Source organism: Capricornis sumatraensis, chromosome 9 (assembly GCF_032405125.1).
Source record: "Capricornis sumatraensis isolate serow.1 chromosome 9, serow.2, whole genome shotgun sequence".
In the NCBI taxonomy this organism is placed as follows: domain Eukaryota; kingdom Metazoa; phylum Chordata; class Mammalia; order Artiodactyla; family Bovidae; genus Capricornis; species Capricornis sumatraensis.
In genome coordinates, this window is record NC_091077.1 from 63,373,240 (window position 1) to 63,386,976 (window position 13,737).

The window sequence follows — 13,737 nt, forward strand, 5'->3', positions numbered from 1 at the left end:
AGCAACAGTTAGAACTGGACATGGAACAACAGACTGGTTCCAAATAGAAAAAGGAGTACGTCAAGGCTGTATATTGTCACCCTGCTTCTTTAACTTCTATGCAGAGTACATCATGAGAAACACTGGGCTGGAAGAAACACAAGCTGCAATCAAGATTGCCGGGAGAAATATCAATAACCTCAGATATGCAGATGACACCACCCTTATGGCAGAAAGTGAAGAGGAGCTAAAAAGCCTCTTGATCAAAGTGAAAGAGGAGAGTGAAAAAGTTGGCTTAAAGCTCAACATTCAGAAAACGAAGATCATGGCATCTGGTCCCATCACTTCATGGCAAATAGACAGAGAAACAGTAGAAACAGTGTCAGACTTTATTTTGGGGGGCTCCAAAATCACTGCAGGTGGTGACTGCAGCCATGAAATTAAAAGACGCTTACTCCTTGGAAGAAAAGTTATGACCAACCTAGAGCAGAGACATTACTTTGCCGATTAAGGTCCATCTAGTCAAGGCTATGGTTTTTCCTGTGGTCATGTACGGATGTGAGAGTTGAACTGTGAAGAAGGCTGAGCGCTGAAGAATTGATGCTTTTGAACTGTGATGTTGGAGAAGACTCTTGAGAGTCCCTTGGACTGCAAGGAAATCCAACCAGTCCATTCTGAAGGAGATCAGCCCTGGGATTTCTTTGGAAGGAATGATGCTAATGCTGAAACTCCAGTACTTTGGCCACCTCATGCAAAGAGTTGACTCATTGGAAAAGACTGTGATACTGGGAGGGATTGGGGGCAGGAGGAGAAAGGGACGATAGAGGATGAGATGGCTGGATGGCATCACAGATTTGATGGACATGAGTCTGAGTGAACTCTGGGGGATGGTGATGGACAGGGAGGCCTGGTGTGCTGCGATTCATGGAGTTGCAAAGAGTCGGACACGACTGAGCGACTGAACTGCACTGAACTGAACTCCCTATCTATTTGCCATGAAGTAATAAGACTGGAAGGAGAAGGCAATAGCAACTCACTCCAGTACTCTTGCCCGGGAAATCCCATGGACGGAGGAGCCTGGTGGGCTGCAGTCCATGGGGTTACGAAGGGTCAGACACGACTGAGCGACTTCACTTTCACTTTTCACTTTCATGCACTGGAGAAGGAAATGGCAACCCACTCCAGTATTCTTGTCTGGAGAATCCCAGGGACAGAGAAGCCTGGTGGACTGCCATATATGGGGTCGCACAGAGTCAGACATGACTGTTGCGACTTAGCAGCAGCAAAGAGACCAGATACAATGACCTTAGTTTTCTGAATGCTGAGATTTAAGCGAGGTTTTTACTCTCCTTCACTTTCATCAAGAGGCTCTTGAATTCTTCTACGCTTTCTGCATATGTGAGTTTATTGATATTTCTCCCCAGAAATTCTTGATTCCAGCTTGTGTGTCATCTGGCCCAGCATTTTACACGATGTATGTACTCTGCATATAAGTTAAATAAGCAGGATGACAAGATACAGCCCTTACACACTCCTTTGGCAATTTGGAACAAGTCCTTGTTCCATGTCCAGTTTTAACTGTGCTTCTTGACCTGTGCTTCATCTCCTGTTTGACCACTTCTAAGTTACCTTGATTCATGGACCTAACGTTCTAGATTTCTATGTAGTATTGCTCTTTACAGCATTGGACTCTACTTCCATCACCGGTCACATCCACAACTGGACGTTGTTTTTAGTTTTGCAAACAGATTTCTCAGGAGGCAGGTAAAGTGGTCTGGTATTCCTATCTCTTGAAGAATTTTCCACAGTTTGTTGTGATCTACACGGTCAAAGGCTTTGGCATAATCAGTAAAGCAGAAATAGATGTTTTTCTGGAACTTTTTCCTTTTTCCATGATCCAACAGATGTTGGCAATTTGGTCTCTGGTTCCTCTGCCTTTTCTAAATCCAGCTTGAACATCTGGAATTTCACAGTTCACGTACTGTTTGAAGTCTGGCTTGGAGAATTTTGAGCATTACTTTACTAGCATGTGAGATGAGTGCAGTTATGCTGTAGCTTGAACATTCTTTGGCATTGTCTTTCTTTGAGATTGAAATGAAAAGTGACCTTTTCCAGTCCTGTGGCCACTGCTGAGATTTCCAAGTTTGCTGGCATATTGAGTGCAGCACTTTCATAGCATTATCTTTTAGAATTTGAAATAGCTCAGCTGGAATTCCATCACCTCCACTAGCTTTGTTTGTAGTGATGCTTCCTAAGGCACCCTTGACTTTGCACTCCAGGATGTCTGGCTGTAGGAGAGTGATAATACCATTGTGGTTATCAGGTCATTAAGATCTCTTTTATATGGTTCTTCTGTGTATTCTTGGCACCTCTTCTTAATATCTTCTGCTTCTGTTAGGTAAATAACATTTCTGGCCTTTATCGTGCCCATCTTTGCATGAAGTGTTCCCTTGGTATCTCCAATTTTCTTGAGGAGATCTCTAGTCTTTCCCATTCTATTGTTTTCCTCTATTTCTTTGCATTGATCGCTGAAGAAGACTTTCTTACCTCTCCTTGCTATTCTTTAGAACTCTGCTTTCAGATTGGTATATCCTTTTCTCCTTTGCTTTTAGCTTCTCTTCTTTTCTCAGCTATTTGTAAGACCTCCTCAGACAACCATTTTGCCTTTTTGCATTTCTTTTTCTTGGAGATGGTCTTAATCATTGCCTCCTGTACAGTGTTATAAACCACCATCCATAGTTCTTCAGGCACTCTGCCATTCAGATCTAATCCTGTGAATCTATTTGTCACTTCCACTATATAATAGTAAGGGATTTGATTTAGGTCATACCTGAATGGTCTAGTGGTTTTCTCTACTTTCTTCGATTTAATTCTGAATTTGGCAATAAGGTGTTCATGATGTGATCTACAGTCAGCTCCTAGTCTTGTTTCTGCTGACTGTATAGAGCTTCTCCATTTTTGGCTGAAAGATTATAATCAATCTGATTTCAGTATTGACCATTGGGTGATGTCCATGTGTAGAGTCTTTTCTTGTGTTGTTGAAAGAGGGTGTTTGCTATGACCAACGCGTTCTCTTGAAAAGACTCTGTTAGCCTTTGTCCTGCTTCATTCTGTACCCAAGGCCAAATCTGCCTGTTATTCCAGGTATCTCTTGACCTCCTTTTGCGTTCCAGTCCCCTGTGATGGCAGGACATCTTGTTTGGGTGTTAGTTCTAGAAGGTCTTGTAGGTCTTCATAGAACTGTTCAACTTCAGCTTCTTCAGCATTACTGTTTGGGGCAAAGACTTGGAATACTGGGATATTGAATGATTTGCCCTGGAACTGAAGAGAGATCGTTCTGTCATTTTTGAGCTTATACTCAAGTACTGCATTTTGGACTCTTTTGTTGACTATGAGGGCTACTCCATTTCTTCTAAGGGATTCTTGCCCATAGTAGTAGATATAATGGTCATCTGAATTAAATTTGCACTTTCCAGTCCATTTTAGTTCACTGACTCCTAAAATGTCGACATTCACTCTTACCATCTCCTGTTTGACCACTTCTGATTCATGGACCTAACGTTCTAGATTCCTATGCAGTATTGCTCTTTACAGCATTGGACTCTACTTCCACCACCGGTCACGTCCACAACTGGACGCTGTTTTCAGTTTGGCTCCATCTCTTGATTCTTTCTCCACTCTTCTCCAGAAGCGTATTTGGCACCTACTGACCTGGTGAGTTCATATTTCAGTGTCTTATCTTTTTGCCTTTTCATATTGTTCATGGGGTTCTCAGGGCAAGAATACTTAAGTGGTTTGCCATTCTCTTCTTCAGTGGACCACATTTTGTCAGAACTTTCCACCATAACCCGTCCATCTTGGGTGGCCCTACATGGCATGGCTCATAGTTTTATTGAGTTAGACAAGGCTGTGGTCCATGTGATCAGTTTGATTAGTTTTCTATGATTGTGGTTTTCATTCTGTGTGCCCTCTGATGGATAAGAAGCTTATGTAAGCTTCCTGTTTGGAGAGACTGACTGGGGGGGAACCTGGATATACTTCTGATGGGTGTGCCATGCTCAGTAAGTCTTTAATCCAATTTTCTGTTGATGGGAAGGACTGTGGTCCCTCCCTGTTGTTTGTACCTCCAAACTATGGTGGAGGTAATGAAGATAATGCTGACTTCCCTCAAAAGGCCCCATGCACGCACTGCTGAACTCAGTGGACCCCATCCTGCAGCAGGCCACCGCCAGCCCACGCCTCCACCAGAGATTCTTGGACACTCACAGGCATGTCTGGGTCAGTCTCTTATGGGGTCATTGGTTATTGGTTTAAATGGTTATTGGTTCATAACTCTACAAGTCAAAAATTTCTGAACAGATGGGGGTTAAATTCAAATTTAGGAGGAAGATAAGCAGAGGACTTCCTCAATTGTAGTAATAACCTGAAGGAAAAAAAAAATGAATGCATTTTATAGGACATTAAGGATTTAACTTAGTATACTGTATTCTATGAATATTAAAAACCACACTATCTACATTGGACCCTTGGACTCTGTCAAAGAAAATCATTCTTGGAAGATTATATATTTCTCATATAAAATATTTTTGAATATTGAGCATATTTAAAAGTATAAATGTTGTGCTTATGAAACTTGGAATATGACTCTGCCTAGTTTAAATTTTTGTGAGCAGTTTGTGCAAAGAAGGAGCAACTTCTCAGGTAGTTTAGGGTATAGTTTGGAGGGATTATATAGGGTCTCTTGGCTGCCCAGCTTGTGCCTAGTTAAAGAGTGGCTGGATGTTGAAGAGATAAGCAGATGACCCTCCCATCTACAGACTTGAAGCCTGTCTTTAAATGTCTTAAATTAACATGGCATTAGCATGAACGTTAACTCCTATTCATTTTCTACTGATAGTGCTGGTTCTACTTAGGAAATTTCCCTTCCACAACTTCTGAAATAAAATATGTTTAAGCAATTTATTTGTTTAGATATTATGGGGATGGGGGGAGGAGAAGAACGAAGAAACAAATATGGATTGTTTGTAGTCCTCTCCTTTTTAGTTATTCTACAGGTTTAGTAAATCAGAGGGTAGTCAAGAAAGAGAGTCGGGAACCTTCTCCAAGTGAAGCTATTAATATACCACTACTAAAAATGACAGACAGAGTCAGTTCTTCCTGCAGGCCTATTAAGTGTGCATGACTTCACTTAATCCTCAGATTCATGTACGAGGTAGATACCTCAGTTATCCATTTTACCAATAAGAAGACTCTGAAAGTTTAATATGCTTAATATTCTATAGCTGATCATTTTCTTTATAGAATCTGAGTTAGCTGTAACCATTTTTTATGGTGCATTAAAAGTATTTCCCTTTTGTATCAAGGGAAAGCAGGCTTCTTCAGCTGCTGAAGAGTGACCCCAGAAAAATTATTTGGAGAGAAAAAGGTGGGTTTGTTATGTGAAAGATGAGGAATTAGGAAAAGCATGAAGGGGACTGAGGAGAGTGCTGTAACATAGTTCTAGACTCTGAAAGATAACCTCTATGAGTGTATTGTGACATCCACGTGAGTGAGGCCATATTCTATAGTGTTTAAGAGCTCTGATATTTGCTAGATTCAAAGAGACTCTGTATATTCTTTTGAGGATCTCCTCAAAGATACTGTAAGTTCCCACAATGTTTGCTATATTCTCGTCACTGCAGCCTATCTTTCTTAGTATATTGAACTACAGAAATGTCCCTGACACTGACTTTTTATACTGTTCTATTAGAAAATCTACACACACAGATTACAGTAGGAGAAAGAAATGGTCTTAAGAACCCAGGCTCTCAAGAAGGTACAGGCCTTCTCAGATCATCATCTGAGAAGATGATCCAAGATGCTAAGATGACACTAAAAGCAACAGGAATGATGCCATGAAAATTAATAGTAATCTGGCAGGTTTATTTTTGTCTAATTTTATGGAATTAGAGTATTGAGCTTGGTTGATGTAGTGGAGCTGCTGGATCCAGCCTTTCATGCCTAATCTGATTCTCCTTAGGCTGTGTAGAAGCAGGCATGCTGATGGAGTTTACAGATGCAAAACAGTTCCTGTTTCTACAGAATGGGTTCCTAGAAGTGAAATTGCTGAGAAAAAGAAATTCTCAATGTCATTTTGTTTGAGGTTGCCAAATTGCCTCTTCATAAATGCCATCCTGGTTGATTATCCCACAAAGTGAAAGAAATTCTTTTATAAAAATGATTCAAATGTCTCATTTCCACTAAAACATTGTGGTTCCTTTATTTATTCCCAAATCACATTTTCCCCCCATTTTCTTATATTTATCATCTCTTTGATTTGAGGGTGGCAAATGAGGCTCAGACAGTGAGACCGTCTTTGCCAACATTTTAAACACAGATTTACTATAGGGCTTAAATAATTTCACAAGCTAGTAGTAGAGAATAATGGCTTAACAAGCCAACAAATAAATAACATACTCCAAACAAATGATAGATTAATTACATTACTGTTCCCCAGAGGGGAGATGAGGGGAAAAAGTCCAAATGTACTTTGAGGACTACCTTTATGGAGTTGGTTCTCAGAGATAAATGGTTTAACCATCTGTTGGCCAAACAAAAGTAAAGCCTTCAAGTTGCTAGAGCATGTTGCTAGGGAATGATGAGGTGGTGTTGACAGGCAAGATGAAAGTCTTCACAGAGCTGCTACACGGGCTTTCACCAATGCCAGTAAAAGAAGAGCCTTTATCATGGCAGGAGCTAATGCCTCAAGGTCTTTGGAGAGGTATTTAGATCAGCTAAGGACAGTCAATACCGAAATCAGATGGATTATATTCTTTGCAGCCAAAGATGGAGAAGCTCTATACAGTCAGAAAAAACAAGACCAGGAGCTGACTGTGGCTCAGATCATGAACTCCTTATTACCAAATTCAGACTTAAATTGAAGAAAGCAGGGAAAACTGCTAGACCATTCAGGTATGAGCTAAATCAAATCCCTTATGACTATACAGTGGAAGTGAGAAATAGATTTAAGGGTCTAGATCTGATAGATAGAGTGCCTGATGAACTATGGAATGAGGTTCGTGACATTGTACAGGAGACAGGGATCAAGACCATCCCCATGGAAAAGAAATGCAAAAAAGCACAATGGCTGTCTGGGGAGGCCTTACAAATAGCTGTGAAAAGAAGAGAGGTGAAAAGCAAAGGAGAAAAGGAAAGATATAAGCATCTGAATGCAGAGTTCCAAAGAATAGCAAGAAGAGATAAGAAAGCCTTCTTCAGCGATCAATGCAAAGAAATAGAAGAAAACAACAGAATGGAAAAGTCTAGAGATCACTTCAAGAAAATTAGAGATACCAAGGGAACATTTCATGCAAGGATGTGCTTGATAAAAGACAGAAATGGTATGGACCTAACAGAAGCAGAAGATAGTAAGAAGAGGTGACAAGAATACATAGAAGAACTGTATGAAAAAGATCTTCATAACCCAGATAATCACGATGGTGTGATCACTAATCTAGAGCCAGACATCTTGGAATGTGAAGTCAAATGGGCCTTAGAAAGCATCACTACGAACAAAGCTAGTGGAGGTGACAGAATTCCAGTTGAGCTGTTTCAAATCCTGAAAGATGATGCTGTGAAAGTGCTGCACTCAATATGCCAGCACATTTGGAAAACTCAGCAGTGGCCACAGGACTCTAAAAGGTCAGTTTTCATTCCAATCCCAAAGAAAGGCAATGCCAAAGAATGCTCCAACTACCACACAATTGCACTCATCTCACACACTAGTAAAGTAATGCTCAAAATTCTCCAAGCCAGGCTTCAGCAATACGTGAACCATGAACTCCCTGATGTTCAAGCTGGTTTTAGAAAATGCAGAGGAACCAGAGATCAAATTGCCAACATCTGCTGGATCATGGAAAAAGCAAGAGAGTTCCAGAAAAACATCTATTTCTGCTTGATTGACTATGCCAAAGCCTTTGACAGTGTGGATCACAATAAACTGTGGAAAATTCTGAGAGAGATGGGAATACCAGACCACCTGATCTGCCTCTTGAGAAATCTATATGCAGGCCAGGAAGCAACAGCTAGAAATGGACATGGGACAACAGACTGGTTCCAAATAGGAAAAGGAGTATGTCAAGGCTGTATATTGGCACCCTGCTTATTTAACTTATATGCAGAGTACATCATGAGAAACACTGGACTGGAAGAAACACAAGCTGGAATAGAGATTGCTGGGAGAAATATCAATAACCTCAGATATGCAGATGACACCACCCTTATGGCAGAAAGTGAAGAGGAGCTAAAAAGCCTCTTGATGAAAGTGAAAGAGGAGAGCGAAAAAGTTGGCCTAAAGCTCAACATTCAGAAAATGAAGATCATGGCATCCAGTCTCATCACTTCATGGGATATAGATGGGGAAACAGTGGAAACAGTGTCATACTTTATTTTGGGGGGCTCCAAAATCACTGCAGATGATGACTGTAACCATGAAATTAAAAGATGCTTACTCCTTGGAAGAAAAGTTATGACCAACCTAGATAGTTTATTCAAAAGCAGAGACATTACTTTGCTGACTAAGGTCCGTCTAGTCAAGGCTATGGTTTTTCCTGTGGTCATGTATGGATGTGAGAGTTGGACTGTGAAGAAGGCTGAGTGCCGAAGAATTGATGCTTTTGACCTGTGGTGTTGGAGAAGACTCTTGAGAGTCCCTTGGACTGCAAGGAGATCCAACCAGTCCATTCTGAAGGAGATCAGCCCTTGGATTTCTTTGGAAAGAATGATGCTAAAGCTGAAACTCCAGTACTTTGGCCACCTCACGAGAATAGTTGACTCATTGGAAAAGACTCTGATGCTGAGAGGGTTGGGGGCAGGAGGAGAAGGGGACGACTGAGGATGAGATGGCTGGATGGCATCACAGATTTGATGGACATGAGTCTGAGTAAAGTCTGGGAGATGGTGATGGACAGCGAGGCCTGGTGTGCTGTGATTCATGGGGTTGCAAAGAGTCAGACACGACTGAGCGACTGAACTGAACTGAAGGGTGGCCTTGTCCAAACCAGCCATTTTTAAATAGTCGTCACAAATGTGAGTGTTTGTAGTCTAAATATTCCCTCTCCGTAGTTGCTTTTTAATAGTTGCTTGATAAGCCCCCAGCAGGGCCCCTCTGCACCTGAGCTAGAGGACTTATCAGAAAACACAGACACGTTGACATCCTGAAGAATAATTTCCCTTTTACTATATCAAAATGATAACTTCATTCTTGAAAACAATTTCAATCTTAAGAACATCATTAATTTTTTTATAAACAAATGCGTTTGAAATCATATCAAACCACTGCATAGCACTGTCGTTTATATTAGGTGAGTGACACAGCATCTGCTTGGGTTCTAGCTGCTAGTATTTCTTTCCAGGAACTGAGATCTGGATTGGAGAAAGGGCAGAAGGTAGGGGAGCATTGCCTGGGGTAACTCAGAGCACAAAATAGCTGAGGATCCATGTATTCAGTGACCTTTACTGCGTTATTACACACTGCTTGTTATAGCCATTCCTGTTCTTTTGAGGATTTCTTCTCTAATACATTAGAGGTTTCAGGATAAAAAGACATCATTTCAAGCATATGCAGGCGTACCTCAGAGATATTGTGGGCTTGATTCCAGAGTTAAACAACAGTCACAAAAATAATACAATTAATGTACTCTTTTTAATCAAATTCCTCAAATGTTAACATTTAATACATGAGCTTTGTTTTCTCTTTTGCTTCCTTTTATACATGTGCATCTACTAAATGTATACAAGTATTATATAATGTAATAAGTATAAATCTCTGGACTCAGTTTACAGAGTACTGAGTAACTTACAGATATAACTATCCTTTACCCACTAAACACATCAGTATGTCTTTCCTAAAAACAAAGAATTCTCTTTTATAATACAATTTTCAAAATCAGGAAATTAACACTGGTTCTACCTGATATACAGACTTTATTCAAATTTTACCAATTGCTTAATTAAATAGCCTTCATAGGGAAGAGAAAAAAAATCAACAAAAGCAGAAGTTTTCTGTTCCAAGTTCCAGTGCGCACACCTCATTTGAGCGTTGTCTCTTCAGTCCCCTTTAGTCTGCTAGTTTCTACGTCTTTGTCTCTCATAACCTTGGCATTTTTGTAGAATGTCCTTTGATTTCTGTCTTTGGAAAAATAATTTTCTTGTTACTGTATTTGAGTTGTAAGTTTCTGTCAGAAATATCTCAGAAATGATGTTGTGTCCTTTCCAGCAAATCGAATCAGTAGGCATATTATATCTACTGGAATTGTTTGTGGTGTTGTCAACTTTCATCACTTGATTTTGTCAGTGTCTACAAGTTTTCTCCACCATAAAGTTGCTACTTTGCCCCTCATAATTAGAAAAGTATTAATACTTTGAGACTATGAAAACAATCTGTTTCTCATTAAGCACTCACCTATTAGTTTTAGCATCAATCAAAGGTTCTAGCCTGAGACAATTATTACTGTGGTGATTCACAAATGGTGACTTAAACCTCATCATTCCTTTCTACATTTTAGTTGGCATTGTTGTGGAGAAAGGGTTTTTTTTTTTTTTTTCTTTTTGCATATTTCCCGTCTAATTTTCTCATTTATTGTCTCTTGGATTCTTATTTGTTGGACAAGATCTATTGATATGATTCATTATTTTTTCTCAGATTTTCCTAGAGTTGGCCAGGGGGACTCACTTTCAACTAGTTTCTGTGTCCTTTGATGTATATTAATCATCCTTGAATATTCTTGCCTGAAGAATCCCGTGGACAGAAGAATCTGGCAGGCTCCAGTCCATGGGGTCACAAAAAAGCCGGATATGACTGAAGCAGCTGAGCACACATCCACAGTCATTTTTTGAGCACTTTCTTACTAATGGAAAGCTCCAGGTTCATATTTCACTTGGTGTGCCCTAGTCCTAGAGTCAGCCTTTCTCCAAAGAACCATAGGTCCTTTCATTGAGGGCCATATTTAAAAACTATGATCTGGACATGACAAGTTACTGGGTGTCGATGCTTATACGTCCCCTAAGTAGGCTTAGATAAGAACTCCATAGATATTTGTGGTTATGTACATCAAAAGACATACACAGCTGTATCTAGAACTGTGACTTCACACTGCTATTTCCAATGTTATAGAGTTCTTCACTCCCCTTTTCCAAACGTATCATTCTTTTCTCTGACATTGAGAAACTTAACTCTAATTATCCAAAATATATTATTTCCTTGGTCCTAGAGTACATGTAATTTTAGTATTTCTAACTAGTATTTGAATTTGCAATGCTCAATTTGGTCAATTTAGTTTTGCTAAAACTGAAAAACACATCTATTGTCTAGCGTCTACCCTGTGTTTACTGTTTTTGTTTTTAGCTTGAGGGTAGAGGGCAAAAGTAAGGTATTCAGTAATTAACTTGGAAAGGTTCAGTTTTCTTCTTCACTGGGATTATGTTATTCATTTGAATTAATTATGTTCATTTGTTTCTGTTTATATTCTATTTCCCCAATCCTTGTCGATTTTATTTATATTTTATGTACACTAAAAATATATTTTAATAGTCAGTACTGTACAAAAAATTATACTCAAAAGTGTCACTCCTCCAAACTTTGCCATTCCTTTTTATCCAGTTCCCAGTCCTCCATCCCCTTTATCCTGTACTTACACCGTAGGTAATCCATCTCTTCTATTTCTAGCTTATCATTTCTATGTTTCTTCTTGTGCAAACGAGATTTCTATGTTTTTTTTTTTCCCTTCTTACTTACCTAAAGGCAACTTGTAGCTTCTTTTCTTGTACTTTGATTTGTTTTCCCACATAACACAGTATTCTTATCATGCTTTCTAATAGCTATAAGATTTGCCCTGATGTTCCTTCTTTCATTCCTGATGTTGATAATTGTGCTTTCTCCCTGTTTTATCCATATAATTTTTTTATACGGGCTTGATCTTTTTTATTAATCTTTTCAAAGAAATTGCCTTGGATTTTAATCTTCTCTACTATTTGTTTTTCATCTCATTTATTTCAGCTCTTTTCTGTAGAATTTCCTTTCTTCTGCTTATGTTGAATGTAATTTGCCTAGGTTTTTAGGATGGAAGCAGACTGTTGATGAAAGAATGCATCTCCCTTTCTAAGATAAGCATGTAGGTCTGCACATTTCTCACCAGCTGCTCTTTTAGTATATGCAGCACATTTCTGTGTGATATGTTTCACTGTCACTCAGTTTGAAATACTTTCTAAAATCTCTGTAACTTTGATCCATGCATTGCTTCTATGTGTACTGTTTAATTTCCAAATACATAGGGTTTTATAGATTTTTTAAACTATATTTTTTAATTGAAGGATAATTGCCTTACAGGATTTTGTTGTTTTCTTGTCAAATATTTTTTATTGATTTCTGTTTGATTCCAGTGTGTCAAAGAATACAGACCCTGATACAGCAATCTTTTAAAACATTTTGAGAATTTCTTTTTAATGGCTTAGCACATAGTCTCTTTTTTGAACATTCTCTTTTTGAACATTCTGTGTACACTTGAAGAGTATGTTGTCTTCTTGAAATTGCTATTTGCTGAGCATAGTGCTCTGTAAATGTTTTCTAGGTCAAGGTAGTTAATAATGCTCTGATTTTCTATGTTCTTACTGATCTGATTTTCCTGATCTTCTGTAAGTTACTCAGAGAGGAATGTTAAAGATGTTAATGAGTACTGTGGATTTGTCTGTCTCTCCCTTTATGTCTTTCAATTTTGCTTGATGTTTTTCAAAGATCTCTTAATAGGCACACAAATTTCTAATTGTTGTCTTCCTAAGAAATTAGGTGCTTGGGGCTGGTGCGCTGGGATGACCCAGAGAGATGATATGGGGAGGGTGGTGGGAGGGGGGTTCAGGGTTGGGAACTCATATACACCTGTGGTGGATTAATGTCAATGTATGGCAAAACCAATACAGTATTGTAAAGTAAAAAAATAAAAAAATTAAATAAAAAATTAAAAAAAATAAAAGTTTAGGTGACCAGAAAAAAAAAAGAAATTATCAATTTTGTCATTATGAATTGATTTTCATTATCTCTTAAAATACTCCTTGCCTTAAATTCTACTTTACTATTAATATGTCACTCCAGTTTCATTATGTTTATTATATGTATGATAAATCATCTTTCATTCTTTTACTTTTAGATTATCTTTAAATAGCAGTATTTTTAGAAAGCATATAGTTCTTGTTTTTTATTTTCAGTCCAGTCATCTTTCACTTTTAATTGAAGTATTCAGTCCATTTTTCTTTAATGTAGTTATTAATCTGTTAGGTTTAAGTCTATCATTTTGCTATTTGTTTTTATTCATATTGGCTGGATTGCTTATTTACTTATGGTTTCCCCATATCTTCTTTTATTCCATATTTTAGGTTAATTAGATAGTTTTAGTAGTTTATTTTATTGGCTTTTTAACTCTACTCTGTTTTGTTGATTGTTTTAGATTATAATTTGCATTTTTTCCTGGTTTCCCTGTATTTTTATTTTTATTGACATACAGCTGATGTACAGCATTACACAAGTTACAATATAATGATTTGGAATTTTAAAGGTTATACTTCATTTATGTAATTATAAAATATTGGCTATCTCTTATTTGTTGTAAAATATATCCTTGTAGCTTATTTTATACATCATATTTGTACCTTTCAATCCCTTACCCCTATATGCCCCTCCCCACTTTCCTCTCTGGTAACCGCTGGTAACCACTAGTTTGTTTTTTGAGT